This window comes from Tachyglossus aculeatus, unplaced genomic scaffold (assembly GCF_015852505.1).
Source record: "Tachyglossus aculeatus isolate mTacAcu1 unplaced genomic scaffold, mTacAcu1.pri scaffold_78_arrow_ctg1, whole genome shotgun sequence".
In the NCBI taxonomy this organism is placed as follows: domain Eukaryota; kingdom Metazoa; phylum Chordata; class Mammalia; order Monotremata; family Tachyglossidae; genus Tachyglossus; species Tachyglossus aculeatus.
This window is the reverse complement of record NW_024045093.1, coordinates 1,062,417-1,079,286: the sequence shown is the minus strand read 5'-3', so window position 1 is coordinate 1,079,286 and position 16,870 is coordinate 1,062,417. Positions and strand designations below refer to the sequence as shown.

The 16,870-nt window shown below is 44.5% G+C and overlaps 1 non-coding gene across 1 annotated transcript; it reads left to right on the top strand.

Moving 5' to 3' along the window:
- The first annotated feature begins 4,116 nt into the window (after nucleotides 1–4,116).
- On the top strand, nucleotides 4,117–4,254 carry LOC119924084. The gene has a single exon (XR_005449037.1). It is a non-coding gene; the product is annotated as a small nucleolar RNA SNORA7 (small nucleolar RNA).
- Nucleotides 4,255–16,870: the final 12,616 nt, after the last annotated feature.

Below are 16,870 nucleotides of genomic sequence, written 5' to 3'. Positions count from 1 at the left end.
ATGTGCTTTCCTATCCTCTATCCCTGGGCAAATAAAATATTCAGATCAAATCTAGAACAGCACTAGCCAATTCCAAGAAAAAGATCATGCCGGCATTATTTATAGGGATTCTGGGCAATGTCAGGATCTGATTTGTTCAACACAGTGCTGATGGCCTCAGAGCATCTCTCCACCAGAGAGTTAATAACTAAACAAGCCTTGTTTCTCCGTAGGGAGGCAGGGATTAAATTGGTTACATGGGTCATTTTCAAAGTAAGATTATGAGAAAGTTTTTTAAAGACAAATGTTCAGAACGGGATAAACCCAAGTGCACTCTGGTTCTCCATAATGTGTGATTTCCCTAATTTTTTGGATAGGACACTATTGGGAAATTTGGGGATGTTCTTCAGATACATTCATCAATTTAGAGAAAATGTGGTGTGTTGGATGAAATAGATAAACCCCAGGTGCGGCAACAAACTGGAGACATAAACTATCATGTGAGTGTTCTTTGTTGAAAAGTTCAATAAGCTTGTAATCTCTGCATTACGGTAGAAATGAGAGTTTTTAATATTTTTCATGATATTTGTTATTAATTTACTCTCTTCCAGGCACTGTACTGAGTGCAGAGGTGGATATAAGCTTCAAGCTAATTAGGTTGGACACAGTCCCTGTCCCATTTGGGGCTCACAGTTTTCATCCCCATTTTACAGATGAGGTAACTGATGCACAGAAAAGTAAAATGACCTGCCCAAGGACACATAGCAGACAAGTGGCTGAGCCGGGATTTGGACCCACAACCTTCTGACTCCCAGGCCTGTGCTCTATCCACTAGGCTATGTTGCTTCTCATGGCTTGCATGATTGACCTTGATTCTTCTCTTTCAAAATAGGCCCTGTACGTGGTCTTCATTGACCACGAAAAGATTTTGTAAATCATGAAGACCTGGGAGTCATCCTCCTCAGTTTGGCTTTCCCGAATTTGTTATCATCAAAACGTCATGCTCTGTTGGAACAGCAGTCAGAGTTCTGGATAAAAGGCATTTAAGGGCACCCTTTTCTATCACAAATGGTGTTAATCATTGCACCGATGCTTTTCACCATGACATTCAGTGTTTCTGACTGACACATACTAAGTGTGGAATTTGGCAGCTACATACAGAATCTCCTAGATTCTTGAATTTGCAGGGACTTTACGCCAAGACAGTGGTTTCAAAGACTCTCATTGATGAGCCCCTGAATGCTTTGGGCTGACCGCCTGAAAAAGACTGACATCGTACTTCAATTAAGGTCCAAATTCCTAACTTCTGCTCGAAATGGTATCCACTGATGGTAGGCAGCTTAATTCTGCTCCCTGAGGTGCAGGGTTTCACCAAATGCTGTTCAGAATGGCCAGGTGAAAAGACCATAAAGAGGCTGAGAATCAGACAGAGTTCTAATCGCAGTTTCTCCACTTGTCTGCTGTGTGACTTGTCTGCAGTGCGACCTTGGGCAAGTCAGTTCACTTCTCTGGCCTCCGTTACCTCGTCTGTAAAATGGGGAATGAGACTCTGAGCTCCACGTAGGACAGAGATCCTGACTTGCTTGCATCCACCGCAGTGCTTAGTACCGTACCTGGAACATAATAAGAGCTTAGCACATACCACTGCCTCTCAAGGTCGCACCTGGAGTTTCCAATGCTCTACCAGTCTTAACTACGGGAGGGAAAGTCAAGAAGAGGCATCTTCATTCCATTCCTAGCTTGGACAGTGGCTAGCTAGTGGAAGGAAATCTGCTACAAGTCTTAACTCACTGTACTGGGCAGCAGTGTCATGGGAGAAAGTCGAGGGCGGAGACTCGAGGTTACTGCAAGGAGGCAATGGTAAACCACTTCAGGATTTTTACAAAGAAACCTCTGTAGATACACTACCAGAACGACTACAGATGGAGGTGGACCATTCTGGGAGAAAGGTGTCCGTGGCATTGCTATGGGTCAGAGATGAGTTGACAGCATAAGACAAGACAAACACATACTGCAATTGTTATCATTATTACCTTATATTGTAAACTCCTTGAGGGAGAGGACCTTGTCTGACACCTAGATTGAACTGTACTCTTCCAAGCACTTAGTAGACTGCTGTACACACAATAAGCACTTAATAAATGTCATTGATTAACTTCTCTGTCTGTTTCTTCATTTGTAAAATGGGGATCCAATAAATATTTTCCCTTAGAATGTGAGTGCCACATGGGACTGGGACTGTGTTTGACCTAAATACTTTGTATCAACCCCAACACTTAGTACAGTACTTATTAGTAATAATAATAATAATAATAATAATAATAATAATATTTGTTATTATTGTTATCATTACCATCTTGGCACAGAGTAAGTGCTGAACAAATTCCATCATTATTATTATTGCTACCACAGTGCTTAATACAGTTCTTGACTTGACTATCAATAATGATAGTTGTGTATTTGTTAAGCACTTACTTTGGGCCAAGGACTGTATTAAGACCTGTTCAGCATTTGGAGAATTGCCCTTGGATTTGCAAACTTTATTCACCCATCCTCAGCCCCACAGCACTTATATGCATATCTGTAATTCGTTTATTTATATTATCTGTCTCTTCCTCTAGAATAGCTCGTTGTGAGCAGGGAACATATCTATATCTACTAACTCTGTTATATCATAGTCACCCAAGCACTTAGTATAGTGCTCTGCATATAGTAAGTGAACAGTAAATACTATTGATTGATTGATTGGAACATTGTCTCTGGAAAGAAAGGAATGCCAGCCTGCTGGCAAAAATGTGATATCTGAGGTGATATTGTCAACACAATATTGTTAGGCTGTAAGCTCCTCTAGACTGTAAGCTCACTGTGGGCAGGGGATGTGTCTGTTTATTGTTATATTGCGCCCTCCCAAGCATTTAGTACAGTGCTCTGCACACAGTAAGTGCTCAATAAATACAATTGAATGATTGAATCAATATGACCACGAAGAGGGGACACCACATGGACAGTATATACAGCAACTTCATCAATTCCATTTTCACTGAATGAGGCAAATTACCAACTGAGACTGACAAGAACACATCCCACACACCGAGTTCCTACACTGTAATGGAATCATAAGTGGCCAAATAGTCCACATTTAAAACAAACAATAGATAGAGAAGTAGCGAGCTCTCCAAAGCAGGAGAGATTTCTCAAGTGGAGGAATTTAATAATCACAGGAAGGTGGTTCAGTTCAATATTGTTTAGCATTCTGAGACGTGTCCCTATAGAAAATATTTTTCTCTTCATGGCTCTCAGAAGAGGATTTTTATTGTCTTCTTCAGGCTGTAGAGAAAAGGATTCAGATTGGGAAATACTTCAATATAAAACACAGAAGCACCTCAATCATTCTGGTGGGGAAGCAATAGTATCCGGTTGTAGGTAAGTGAAGAAATAGGGTCCTTTACATTAGTGTCACCCCCATTAGTGGGAGGTGAAAGTGCAAAGGCTTTATGTTGGGCATCAGTGGAAGAGATTGTTGGGAAGGCAGAGAGAGTTGAGCTATAAGAGATGGTGAAGATGCCAGTTAAGCCCTATTTTTCCTTTGTATTCATTCATTCATTCAATTGTATTTATTGAGTGCTGACAGCGTGCAGAGTACTGTGCAAAGCACTTGGAAAGTAAATTTGGCAACAGAGACAATGCTTTCCCAACAACGGGCTCACAGTCTAGATGGGGGAAGACTGACATCAAAACACATAAACAGGCATCAATAGCATCAATATAAATACATAGAATTATAGATATATATGTATCATTAATACAATGAATAGAATAATACATATGTACCTATTTACACAAGTTCTGTGGGGCCGGGAGGGTGGGTAGAGCAGAGCGTGTGAGTCAGGGTGATGGGGAGGGGAGGAGGAGCAGAAGAAAAGAGGGGCTTAGTCTGGGAGGATTTTAGGCTCTTTGTAGGCTCTGAAGTAGGGTTGTGTCAAGAGTGTGATGATTTCATATCAAAAATGATGAGTAGCAAAGTGAGAGAACATTAGTCTACTGAGATTAAGGAGTTGGCAAATCCGATTCAGTGAGATGGGTTTGCTGACCATTTGGGACACAAAGCCTGGAAAAAGAAGTGTACTACAGATGGCTCACCTCTCAGGGTCACACCTGGAGAGTTTCCAGGATGCCACCAGTCTCGACTATGGGAGGGAGAGTCAAGCGGAGGCATTTCCATTCCATTCCTTGCGTGGGCAGTGGCTAGTGAGTGGAAGACAATCTGCTACAAGTCAAAACTCACCTGTGCTGGGCAGGAGCAGCATGGGAGAAAGTTGAGAGTGGAGACTCAGGTTTCCTGCGTGGAAAGAGGCAATGGCAAACCGCTTCCATATTTTTACCAAGAAAACTCTATGGATACACTACCAGAATGGTTGCAGATAGAGGTGGGGCATTCTGTGATGGATGTGTCCATGGCATCATTACGAGTCGGACATGACTTGACAGCATAAGACAACAATAGATGGCTATACAACAGCAGGACATATCAAGTCCAGGAGAAAGCACTCACAGCACAGACTAAGCCAAGAGTTAAGTACGTATGGCCAAAAAACTCAGTGTAGAGAATGGTTTTCTATTTGAATAAGAAATTGATTAGGGTCTGAACAATGGTAGAGGAATAAAGGATATCGATGAATGCCAAGTTGCTGAGCATAGGCACCTTGTAACCAGAGAACGTGTCACTTGTTTATTCTGTATTTTCCAAGAGCCTCATACAGTGCACCTCACCATGTGGGCGCTCAATAAATGCCACTACAGAAGAAGTGTGGCTTAGTGGAAAGAGCACGGGCTTGGGAGTCAGAGGTCATGTGGTCTAATCCCAGTTCCGTGAGTTGCCAGTTGAGTGGCTTTGGGCAGTTCACTTAACTTCTCTGTGCTTTGGTTACCTCATCTGTAGAATGGGAATTAAGGCTGTGAGCCTCAACTGGGACTACCTGATTACCTTAAATCTACCCCAGCACTTAGAACACTGCTTGGCACATAGTGAGCAATTAACAAATACAAGATTCATTATTACTACCAGTCCTCCTCCTTCTCCTCCTTTTCTTCCTTCTCCTTCTCCTCACCCACCTCCGCCTTCTTCTCCTTCTTCTCCTCCTTCTCATCCTGCTTTTCCTCCTTTACTCCTCCTCTTCATCCTGATTTTTCTCTCCTCCTTCTCTTCCTCCTCCTACTCATGTCCTACCACTATTGAGGAAAATGTTCATGAATTTGTGAAGACGTGAATCAGTTCTGGTTAGGACGATCGCTCCATGACTCTCCCAAATTTCAAATTGATGGATGAATAGTAGAATTCTAAGGAGGATGACTTGCAGTTCAGATTGTTTTTCAAATACTGAGAGAGTGAATGTTTCAATATCAGTCACAACTTCCCCATCCATGGATCTCTATTCAACTTTATGCCTAATCTTCTGAATAAAGAAAGGCCAGGGATAAATCTGTAATGCAATTCCCAGAAGGGAATGCCTAAAAGCACATCTGCTGTGATGTAAAAAAATGCAGCAATAAGTACCTTACTAACAACGTTGAGAAGATAGGTCATCTGCAGGTCTCTAATCCCTTTTTGTGACTATTTGGGCTAGTGGGTACTGAAGGGGGGTGTTGGACGTGCAGTGACATTTTCACCTATGGAGGTTCCTTTCTGTTGCTAAGCCAGCTGCATTGAAGATACAGTCAAGTAAACACTGCCTGCTGTCATTTTCAAAATTGCTAATAATTCTATGGATGCCAATCAAAATGTTTAAAGGCCAGTTGATTCTCCTCGGGATAATGCAGAAGAAAAATGAAGTAGGCTCTAATGGAAAGACAATAGGCCTGAGAGTGAGGAGACCTATGTTCTACTTCCAACCCCTGCTACTGACCTGCCTTTTGTCTTCTGACAATACCTTTAAACTCTTTAGGCCTCCTCTGGCTAATGAATATGACAATCTCCATTTCCTTCTTGGTGCATTATAAGAATAAAATCAGAAGCATTATGGCCTAGTGAAAAGGGGACAGGACTGAAAGTCAGAGGACCTGGGTTTTAATTCTGGCTCTGCTGCTTGTCTGCCGTGTGTTGTTGGGCAAGTAAGTTAACTTCTCGGTATTTCTGTTTCCTCATCTGTTAAATGGCGAGTCAATCCTACACTCTCCTCCTTAGAATGTGAATCCAACGTTGGACAGCAGGGACTGTATCCAACCTTATTATCTTCTACCCAGCCCTGTGCTTCATACAGTGCTTGACACAAAGTAAACGATTTACAAGAGGAATAAAAAAAAGGAAATGGAATGTGAAAAACCCAAGGCCTGGGCAGGTTGATATCCAGCATAATTTGGCTAGCTCAGAGTAATGTAAGGTAAATTGATTAAAAATATCTTCACCGTTCTTGCATTAGAATATCTAGGTGATTCTAACCAAATGATCAGGCTGCTTGTACAACAATTTGTGTTTTGTAGACTTGGCCCATTGGTGTTACAACTGAGCATGTCACCCTCCCCTTCTGACACTGTTCTAAGTACTGGGGTAGACAGAAGCTGACCAGGTTGGATGCAGTCCATATCCCGCATGGGTCTCACAGCCTTAATCCCCATTTTCCAGATGAGGTAACTGTGGCTCAGAGAAGTAACTTGTGCAAGGTCACGCAGTAGAGAAGTAGTGAAGCCAGGATTAGAACCCAGGTCCTTCTGGTCCCTGCTCTTGCATTAGACTAGGCTGCACTGCTTGTGTTGATGATGAGGTTTTCTGAATTCTGGAAGCCAGTTGCTGCTGATAGTCCAGCATGGCATTCTGCAATCTGAAAAGAATTGGCTCTGTGGCAACATAAGAAAAAACAGTGTTAGAGACTGCCAGCGAACTAAGGTTGACCAGTTTTGCGGGTTCCCCAGGGAACCTTGTTGAGTGACTACCTGCATTACTCATGGCTTGACTGTTAGTGGTCTAGTTGCTGACTTGTACTTCCCAAGCGCATTGTACAGTTCTCTGCACAGTCAGCGCTCAATAAATACAATTGAATAAATGAACACTAAATCAAACCTTCAAAAATCTGTAATATTTGAACATTCCAGACATAGACTCTGACCAGCTAAAAATTTGGTTGTTGGAATATCGCGAACAGAACAAAAACCCCAGACTGAGCCCCCTTTTTCCTCTCCTCCTGCCCATCCCCCCACCCTATCTCCTTCCCCTCCCCACAGCACTTGAATATATTTGTACAGATTTATTACTCTATTTATTTTACTTGTACATATTTACTATTCTGTTTCTTTTGTTAATGATTTTGACACCTGTCCACATGTTTTGTTTTGTTGTCTGTCTCCCCTGTCTGGATGGTGATCCCATTGTTGGGTAGGGAACGTATCTATATGTTGCCGACTTGTACTTCCCAAGCACTTAGTACAGTGCTTTGCACACAGTAAGCACTCAGTAAATACGATTGAATGAATGAATTAATGAATGAACAAAAACTCTTCTGTCACCTTATTTAAGTTTGTCTAAGGACCTCGGGTAAATCCCTTAACTTCTCTGTGCCTCAGTTATCTCATCTGTAAAATGGGGATTAAATCCACCAGTCCACCTCCTTTCAAATTAGACCGTAATCCCCATGAGGGACAAGGACTGAGTTCAACCTGATAAATTTGATATCTTCCCCAGCTCTTAGAACAGTGCTTGACACACAGTAAGCGCTTAGCAAATAGCATTCAAAAAATGAAATTCTGGAAATGATGCTTTTTGGTGTCTTAGTAGCCCTTCTGTTTCCTGTAGGGTGGAAACTAGGGCCTGTTTTCAGTGATTGGCTAGCAATGACTGTTTTATATTGCCACCCAGGAAATCATCATAGGGTAAATCAGTCAATCAATCACTGAAATGTATTGAGTGCTTATTGTGCACACAGTGTTATACTAAGCACTTGAGAGAATACAAAACCACTGAGTTGGTAGACATGATCTCTGCCACCAGGAGCTTATAGTCTTGAATTTACAGTATGGAGAGGGAGAAAGACATTAAAATGAACTATGTATCTCGCCCACTCACAAACCTGGTCACACCCTCATTATTATTATCTCCTACCGCTGCACTATCTCCATACTCACCAACTCTGAAATCCCTCTTTCTGATCATAACCTTCTCACCTGCCTCCTCACTCACACCCCTATCCCCTGTAAATCTATATTACTACCTCACAGAGACCTCCGCTCTCTCAACCCCATCCATCTTTCTGAGCGTCGCACACCCCACCTTACCTCCGTTTCCTCTCTACCCAAACTTGATGATCAGATTACTGCTCTCAACTCTAACCTCTCTACTCAACTCTACTACCTCACTCCCCGTTCCCTTCGCCGCCCTCATACCACTAACCCTCAGCCCTGGATAACTGTCCCTGTCCACCTCCTTCGCTCTTATCCTCGAGCTGCTGAATGCTGCCAGTGTAAATCTCTACACCAAGCCAAACTCGTTCACTTCAAGTTTATCCTTTCCTCCCTTAACTCTGCCCTCTCCTCTGCCAGACAAAACTATTTCTCCTCCCTTATTGACACCCCTGCCCATCATCCCCGTCAGCTCTTCCATACATTTAACTCCCTTCTCAGGTCCTGTGTTCCTCCCCCTCCTCCTTCCCTCACCCGCAACGATCTGGCCTCCTACTTCATTAGTAAAATTAACTCCATCACGTCTGAGCTCCCCAAAGTCACTCCTCCCCCTTCTCCAACACCCTGGCTTTCAACCCTCTCTGCTACTCTCCCATCTTTCCCAACAGTATCATCATCATCATCATCATTAATCATATTTATTGAGCACTTACTGTGTGCAGAGCACTGTACTAAGCGCTTCGGAAGTACAAATTGGCAACATATAGAGACAGTCCCTACCCAACAGTGGGCTCACAGTCTAAAAGGGGGAGACAAAACCAAACATACTAACAAAATAAAATAAATAGAATAGATATTTACAAGCAAATAAATAAATAAATAAATAAATAGAGTAATAAATATGTACAAACATATATACATATATACAGGTGCTGTGGAGAAGGGAAGGAGGTAAGATGGGGGGATGGAGAGGGGGACGAGGAGGAGAGGAAGGAAGGGGCTCAGTCAGGGAAGGCCTCCTGGAGGAGGTGAGCTCTCAGTAGGGCCTTGAAGGGAGGAAGAGAGCTAGCTTGGCGGATGGGCAGAGGGAGGGCATTCCAGGCCTGGGGGATGACGTGGGCCGGGGGTCGATGGCGGGACAGGCGAGAATGAGGTACGGTGAGGAGATTAGCGGCAGAGGAGTGGAGGGTGCGGGGTGGGCTGTAGAAGGAGAGAAGGGAGGTGAGGTAGGAGGGGGCGAGGTGATGGACAGCCTTGAAGCCCAGGGCGAGGAGTTTCTGCCTGTTGCACAGATTGATTGGTAGTATCTTAAGATGAGATCTCCTCCCTCCTCTCAAGTGCTACTGCAGCCACCTGTGCTTTGGACCCCATTTCCTCTCATTTTAGGAAATCTCTCGCCCCGTCCCTCCTCCCATCCTTAGCTTCCATCTTCAACTGCTCACTCTCTACTGGTTCCTTCCCCTCTGCCTTCAAACATGCCCACTTCTCCCCCATCCTAAAAAAACCTCTCTCTTGACCCCAGGTCACCTTCTAGTTATCACCCTATCTCCCTCCTACCTTTCCTTTCCAAACTCCTTGAACAAGTCATCGACACCCACTGCCTCGAATTCCTGAACGCCAACTCTCTCCTCGACCCCCTCCAATCTGGCTTCCGTCCCCTACATTCCACTAAAACTGCCCTCGCAAAGGTCACCTCCTGCTTGCCAAATAAAACGGCTCCTACTCTATCCTAATCTTCCTCGACTTCTCAGCTGCCTTTGACACTGTGGACGGCTCCCTTCTCCTCAAAGCGCTTTCCAAACTTGGCTTCACAGACTCTGTCCTCTCATGGTTCTCCTCTTATCTCTCCGGCCGTTCATTCTCAGTATCTTTTGCGGGCTTCTCCTCCCCCTCCCATCCCCTTACTGTAGGGTTTCCTCAAGGTTCAGTTATTGGTCCCCTTCTGTTCTCTATTTACACTCACTCCTTTGGTGAACTCATTCGCTCCCATGGCTTCAACTATCATCTCTATGCTGATGACACCCAAATCTACATCTCTGCCCCTGCTCTCTCTCCCTCCCTTCAGGCTCGTGTCTCCTCCTGCCTTCAGGACATCTCCATCTGGATATCAGCCCTCCATCTAAAACCCAGTATGTCCAATACTGAACTCCGTATTTTCCCTCCCAAACCCTGCCCTCTCCCTGACTTTCCCATCACTGTCGATGGCATTACCATCCTTCCCATCTCACAAGCCCACAACCTTGGTGTCATCCTCGACTCTGCTCTCTTGTTCACCCCTCACATCCAGTCCCTCACCAAAACCTGCCGGTCTCACCTCTGCAACATCCCCAAGATCTGCCCTTTCCTCTCCATTCAAACTGCTACCTTGCTGGTTCAATCTCTCATCCTATCCCGACTGGATTAGTGCATCAGCCTCCTCTCTGATCTCCCATCCTCCTGTCTTTCCCCACTTCAGTCTATACTTCATGCTGCTGCCCAGATCATCTTTATGCAGAAACGCACTGGGCATGTTACTCCCCTCCTCAAAAATCTCCAGTGGCTACCAGTCAGCCTACACATCAGGCAAAAACTCCTCTCGGCTTCAAGGCTCTCCATCACCTCACCCCTTCCTACCTCACCTCCCTTATTACCTTCTACAGCCCAGCCCTCACCCTCCACTCCTCTGCCGCTAACCTCCTCACTGTACCTCGTTCTCAACTGTCCCGCCATCGACCCCCAGCCCACATCCTCCCCCTGGCCTTGAATGCCCTCCCTCCCCACATCTTCCAAGCTAGCTCTCTTCCTCCCTTCAAAGCCCTACTAAGCACTCACCTTCTCCAGGAGGCCTTCCCAGCCTGAGTCCCCTTTTCTTCCCCTTCTCCCCATCCCTCCACCCTACCTCTTGCACCTGTATATATGTTTGTATAGATTTATTACTCAATGTATTATACCTGTACGTATTTACTATTCTATTTATTTTGTTAATGAGGTGCATATAGCTTTACATCTATTTATTCTGGTGACTTGACACCTGTCCACATGTTGTGTTTTGTTGTCTCTCTCCCCCTTCTAGACTGTGAACCCTTGTTGGGTAGGGACTATCTCTAAATGTTGCCAACTTGTAGTTCCCAAGCGTTTGGCAGAGTGCTCTGCACACAGTAAGTGCTCAATAAATGCAATTGAATGAATGAATGAATAATTGTTATTGTTCTCCTTGCCTTTTTTTATGGTATTTGTTATGTGTTTACTGTGTGTCAGACACCGTACTAAGTACTGGGATAGAGTACAAGTTTATCAGGTTGGCCACAGTCCATATCCAGCATGGGGCTCACAGTCATAATCCCGATTTTACAGATGAAGTATCTGAGGTGCAGATAAATTATGTAACTTGTCTAAGGTCATGCAGCCGACAAGAGGCAGAGCCTGGATTAGAACCCAGGTCCTCTGACTCCCAGTGAACTCCCATACTGAACTCTTTATCTTCCCTTCCAAACCCTGCCCTCTTCCTGACTTTCCCATCACTGTCGATGGCACTACAATCCTTCTCGTCTCACAAGCCCACAACCTTGGTGTCATCTTCGACTCTGTTCTCTCGTTCACCCCTCACATCCAATCCCTCACCAAAACCTGCCGAGCTCACCTCCGCAACATCGCCAAGATCCACCCTTTCCTCTCCATCCAAACTGCTACCTTGCTGGTTCAATCTCTCATCCTATCCCGACTGGATTACTGCATCAGTAATGTAGTGTAGTGTAAGTGCTCTGTAGCACTGTAGTACTGTACAGTGCAGTGTACAGAGCACTTAGTACAGTGCTCTGCACGCAGTAAGCACTCAACAAATACGATTGAATGAATGAATGATTCAGCTTCCTGTCTGATCTCATTCATTCATTCAATCATATTTATTGAGCACTTACTTTGTGCAGAGCATTGTACTATGCACTTGGGAAGTACAAGTTGGCAACATATAGAGACGGTCCCTACCTAAACAGTGGGCTCACAGTCTAGAAGGGGGAGACAGACAACAAAACAAAACATATAAACCAAATAAAATAAATAGAATAAATATATACAAGTAAAATAAATAAATAAATAGAGTGATAAATATGTACAAACATATATACATATATACAGGTGCTGTGGGGAGGGGAAGGAGGTAAGGCGGGGAGGATGGGGAGGAGGAGGAGGGGGCTCAGTCTGGGAAGGCCTCCTGGAGGAGTTGAGCTCTCAGTAGGGCCTTGAAGCGAGGAAGAGAGCTAGCTTGGCGGATGAGCAGAGGGAGGGCATTCCAGGCCCGGGGGGATGACGTGGGCCGGGGATCGATGGCGGGACAGGCGAGAACTAGGTACGGTGAGGAGATTAGCGGCAGAGGAGTGGAGGGTGCGGGGTGGGCTGTAGAAGGAGAGAAGGGAGGTGAGGTAGGAGGGGGCGAGGTGATGGAGAGCCTTGAAGCCCAGGGTGAGGAGTTTCTGCCTGATGCGTAGATTGATTGGTAGCCACTGGAGATTTTTGAGGAGGGGAGTAACATGCCCAGAGCGTTTCTGGACAAAGACAATCTGGGCAGCAGCATGGAGTATGGATTGAAGTGAGGAGTGACACGAGGATGGGAGATCAGAGAGAAGGCTGATGCAGTAGTCCAGACAGGATAGGATGAGAGCTTGAACGAGCAGGGTAGCGGTACTGAGCAGACAAGTGGCAGAGCCCGGATTAGAACCTAGATCTTCTTACTTTCAGGCCTGTACTCTTTCCTCTAGGTCACACTGCTTCTCCTGCTTCTCTAATTTTATATCCTTATTCTTCCTCCTACTCTTATCATTGGCACATAGTTTAAGTATACTTGTCTCCCCCAAAGATGGCAGACTTTTTGAAGGCAGAGAATTTCATAGAAGCAGCATTGCCTGGTGGATAGATAGAGCATGGGCCTGGGAGTCAGGAGGACCTGGGTTCTAATCTCAGCCACTTGGGTTCAAATCCTGGCCCCAGCACTTGTCTGCTGTGTGACCTTGGGCAAGTTATTTAACTACCCTGTGCCTCAGTTCCTTCATATGTAAAATGGGGATTAAGGCTGTGTACTTCAGGTGGGACAGGAACTGTGTCCACCCTGATTACTTTGTATCAGACCCAGAGCTTCGTACAGTGCCTGGCACACAGTAAGCACTTAAGAAAATCCATAAAAATTAAAAATACATGTTTTGAACTCTCCCACCTCCTCAGTAGAGTCCTCTGCACTCAGCAGGTGTTCAAGAAATACTATCATTTGATTGATAATGACAACTCTGAATCATCAAACCAGTTCTAGTCAATTTCACCACTTCCTGGGCAAGCCCTTAGTCTTCCTTAGCTTCCATTTTCCCAAAGAAAGGATGCAAATAATAAAACCTTTTCATTAGTCTGCTCCCAGGGGCATTCTGAGGATTTATGAGGTCAGTGGAGGAAACAAACTCTCAAATATTTATAGCTCATTAACTTTTCCCAAAGTGTTTGCTGTCACTTCAAGTAATGACTCTTATCAAGTCTCCTGGAAAACTTAATCTAATATGAAGTGGTAGAAACTCCCAGCTGAGCCAGGAAAATCAGGCTCCAGTCTGGACTCAGGAACTGAATTACAACGGAGGAAAAAGACACAATCTTTTTATCTTGCATAGTTTGTAATCTCATTGGGGATAGAGGAGAATATTAATAGCCAAATATACAGTAATTCGTTTCCTCATTTGTATAATGGAGATAATTTTATTTGCTCTCACCCACTTGACCGGAAGGCAAAGAGAACAAATGAGAATAGAACTTGGTGACAGAAAGGTAATTCTGGAAACTCGGGGAATTTTTCTTTATCATTCCCATTTTATAGGTAAAGAAGAGTTCAGTGGTTCAATATCACACAGCAAGTTAGTGGCACAAGAAATAGAACTCCTTCTTTCAGTATGTTTTTGGGTATAACAAAAGAATGTCCTGATCCTGAGGGAGTCTATACCTGTCTATATTGGCACATAAATTAGAAAAGACTATTCGTAGATACTAGTCTCCAAGGCTATGACACCTCACTGAGATTTCTGTTGACTACGGAGTCTGAGAATTAAAAAGTTAAACTGACATACCTTGGTAACATACCTTGTTCTCCTCTTACCTCTCCGGTCGTTCTTTCTCAGTCTCTTTTGCAGGCTACTCCTCCCCCTCCCATTCTCTCACTGTGGGGGTTCCCCAAGGTTCAGTGCTTGGTCCCCTTCTGTTCTCGATCTACACGCACTCCCTTGGTGACCTCATTCGCTCCCACGGCTTCAACTATCATCTCTATGCTGATGACACCCAGATCTACACCTCTGCCCCTGCTCTCTCTACCTCTCTCCAGGCTCGCATCTCCTCCTGCCTTCAGGACATCTCCATTTGGATGTCTGCCCGTCACCTAAATCTCAACATGTCGAAGACTGAACTCCTTGTCTTCCCTCCCAAACCTTGCCCTCTCCCTGACTTTCCCATCTCTGTTGATGGCACTACCATCCTTCCCGTCTCACAAGCCCGCAACCTTGGTGTCATCCTCGACTCCGCTCTCTCATTCACCCCTCACATCCAAGCCATGACCAAAACCTGCAGGTCTCAGCTCCACAACATTGCCAAGATCCGCCCTTTCCTCTCCATCCCAACCGCTACCCTGCTCATTCAAGCTCTCATCCTATCCCGTCTGGACTACTGCATCAGCCTTCTCTCTGATCTCCCATCCTCATGTCTCTCTCCACTTCAATCCATACTTCATGCTGCTGCCCGGATTATCTTTGTCCAGAAACGCTCTGGGCATGTTACTCCCCTCCTCAAAAATCTCCAGTGGCTACCAATCAATCTGCGCATCAGGCAGAAACTCCTCACGCTCGGCTTCAAGGCTCTCCATCACCTCGCCCCCTCCTACCTCACCTCCTTTCTCTCCTTCTACAGCCCAGTCTGCACCCTCCATTCCTCCACCGCTCACCTCCTCACTGTACCTCACTCTTGCCTGTCCCGCCATCGACCCCCGGCCCATATCATCCCCCGGGCCTGGAATGCCCTCCCTCTGCCCATCCGCCAAGCTAGCTCTCTTCCTCCCTTCAAGGCCCTGCTGAGAGCTCACCTCCTCCAGGAGGTCTTCCCAGACTGAGCCCCTTCCTTCCTCTCCCCCTCATCCCCCTCTCTATCCCCCCCATCTTACCTCCTTCCCTTCCCCACAGCACCTGTATATATGTATATATGTTTGTACATATTTTTTTACTCTATTTATTTATTTATTTTATTTGTACATATCTATTCTATTTATTTTATTTTGTTAGTATGTTTGGTTTTGTTCTCTGTCTTCCCCTTTTAGACTGTGAGCCCACTGTTGGGTAGGGACTGTCTCTATATGCTGCCAATTTGTACTTCCCAAGCGCTTAGTACAGTGCTCTGCACATAGTAAGCGCTCAATAAATACGATTGATGATGATGATGATGATGATGATGATGATGATGATGGTAATATTAAGAAGAAAAAGTCTTTAACTTGACCTCTTTTACCCAGTGCTAAGAACAGGCACTAAATCCCAGTGGTTGTTATCGATCCCCACTCAAACAAGCTGCATAGGGCTTTATTAACATTGATTGGGTGCTCAGAGATGGGCAATTACACAACTTGAAAGCACTTTTTCTTCTACCTCATAATTGAGTTGCAAATAGCCTAATTAGACCCAGCTGACTGTAAATAAAGACACTTTTGTAGTAGTAATGAATTGTGGTCCAACCTATCTTTGTAGTCACAGTTCAGGTCTATTTGCAATAACTGTAGAGCTCTTCCCCTTAGGAAGGGACTATTTGGTAAGTATTTGGTAGTTGGTAAGTATTTGGTAAGTTTTTGGTAAGTAGAAAGCTTTTTCTAAGTTGGGATGCCGAGGTCTCCTTCAGCAGGAGTAAAACAGTGACTTACTGAATATCTATGAGTTTTTCCCATTCGTTGTAACAGAAATCATTCCTCTCTGGAATTGGTGGCTGCAGATTAGATAAATTAGCCAAGGGCCAGGATATCAGAAAGTATCAATCAATCACTTAATCGATCATGTTTATTAAGAACTTACCTTATGTACAGCACTGTACTAAGTACTTGGAAGAATACAATACAACAGAGTTGGTAGACATCTTCCCTGCCGATGAGAAGCTTTCAGTCTAGAGGGGGAGAAATAACCAGGAGTTTGGAAAGGGACTGCGAAGTGAATGGAATGCAATGGCTTAATAGTGGTATTATCAATCCACAGAGAGTGCCATTATAGTGAATGCCAACCTCTGGGTGCTTTCTATTCCTGCCCTACTTAGCATCAGAGCAGTATAACCATGACTGTATTACCATGGATGTTCCAGTATCTTTATTGACAGAATTTGTCTGTTTATTGTTATATTGTACTCTCCCAAGCTTTTAGTACAGTACTCTGCACACAGTAAGCATTCAATAAATATTACTGACTGACTGACAGATTGACTGTCCAGATCCTTTTGCATCTAGAGTTGCCATACTGCCCCACCAGCCAACTTTCCAGAAACTAAGACTCTAAATTCTTACACAGATGCCATTTTTAATCATAAATCAATCAGGCAATCATATTTATTATGTGCTTAGTGTGCAGAGCACTGTACTAAGCACTTGGAAGAGTAAACATAACAGAGCTTGTCGAGATGTTTCCTGCCCACAAGGAGTTTGCAGTCTAGAGGGAAAGATAGACATGAAAACAAATTAAACATTTGTATGTAAGTGAGGTGGGGCTGAGGATAAGAAGGCTAGTTTTCCTCACAGTATGGACTGTTTTTATCCTGTGCTATC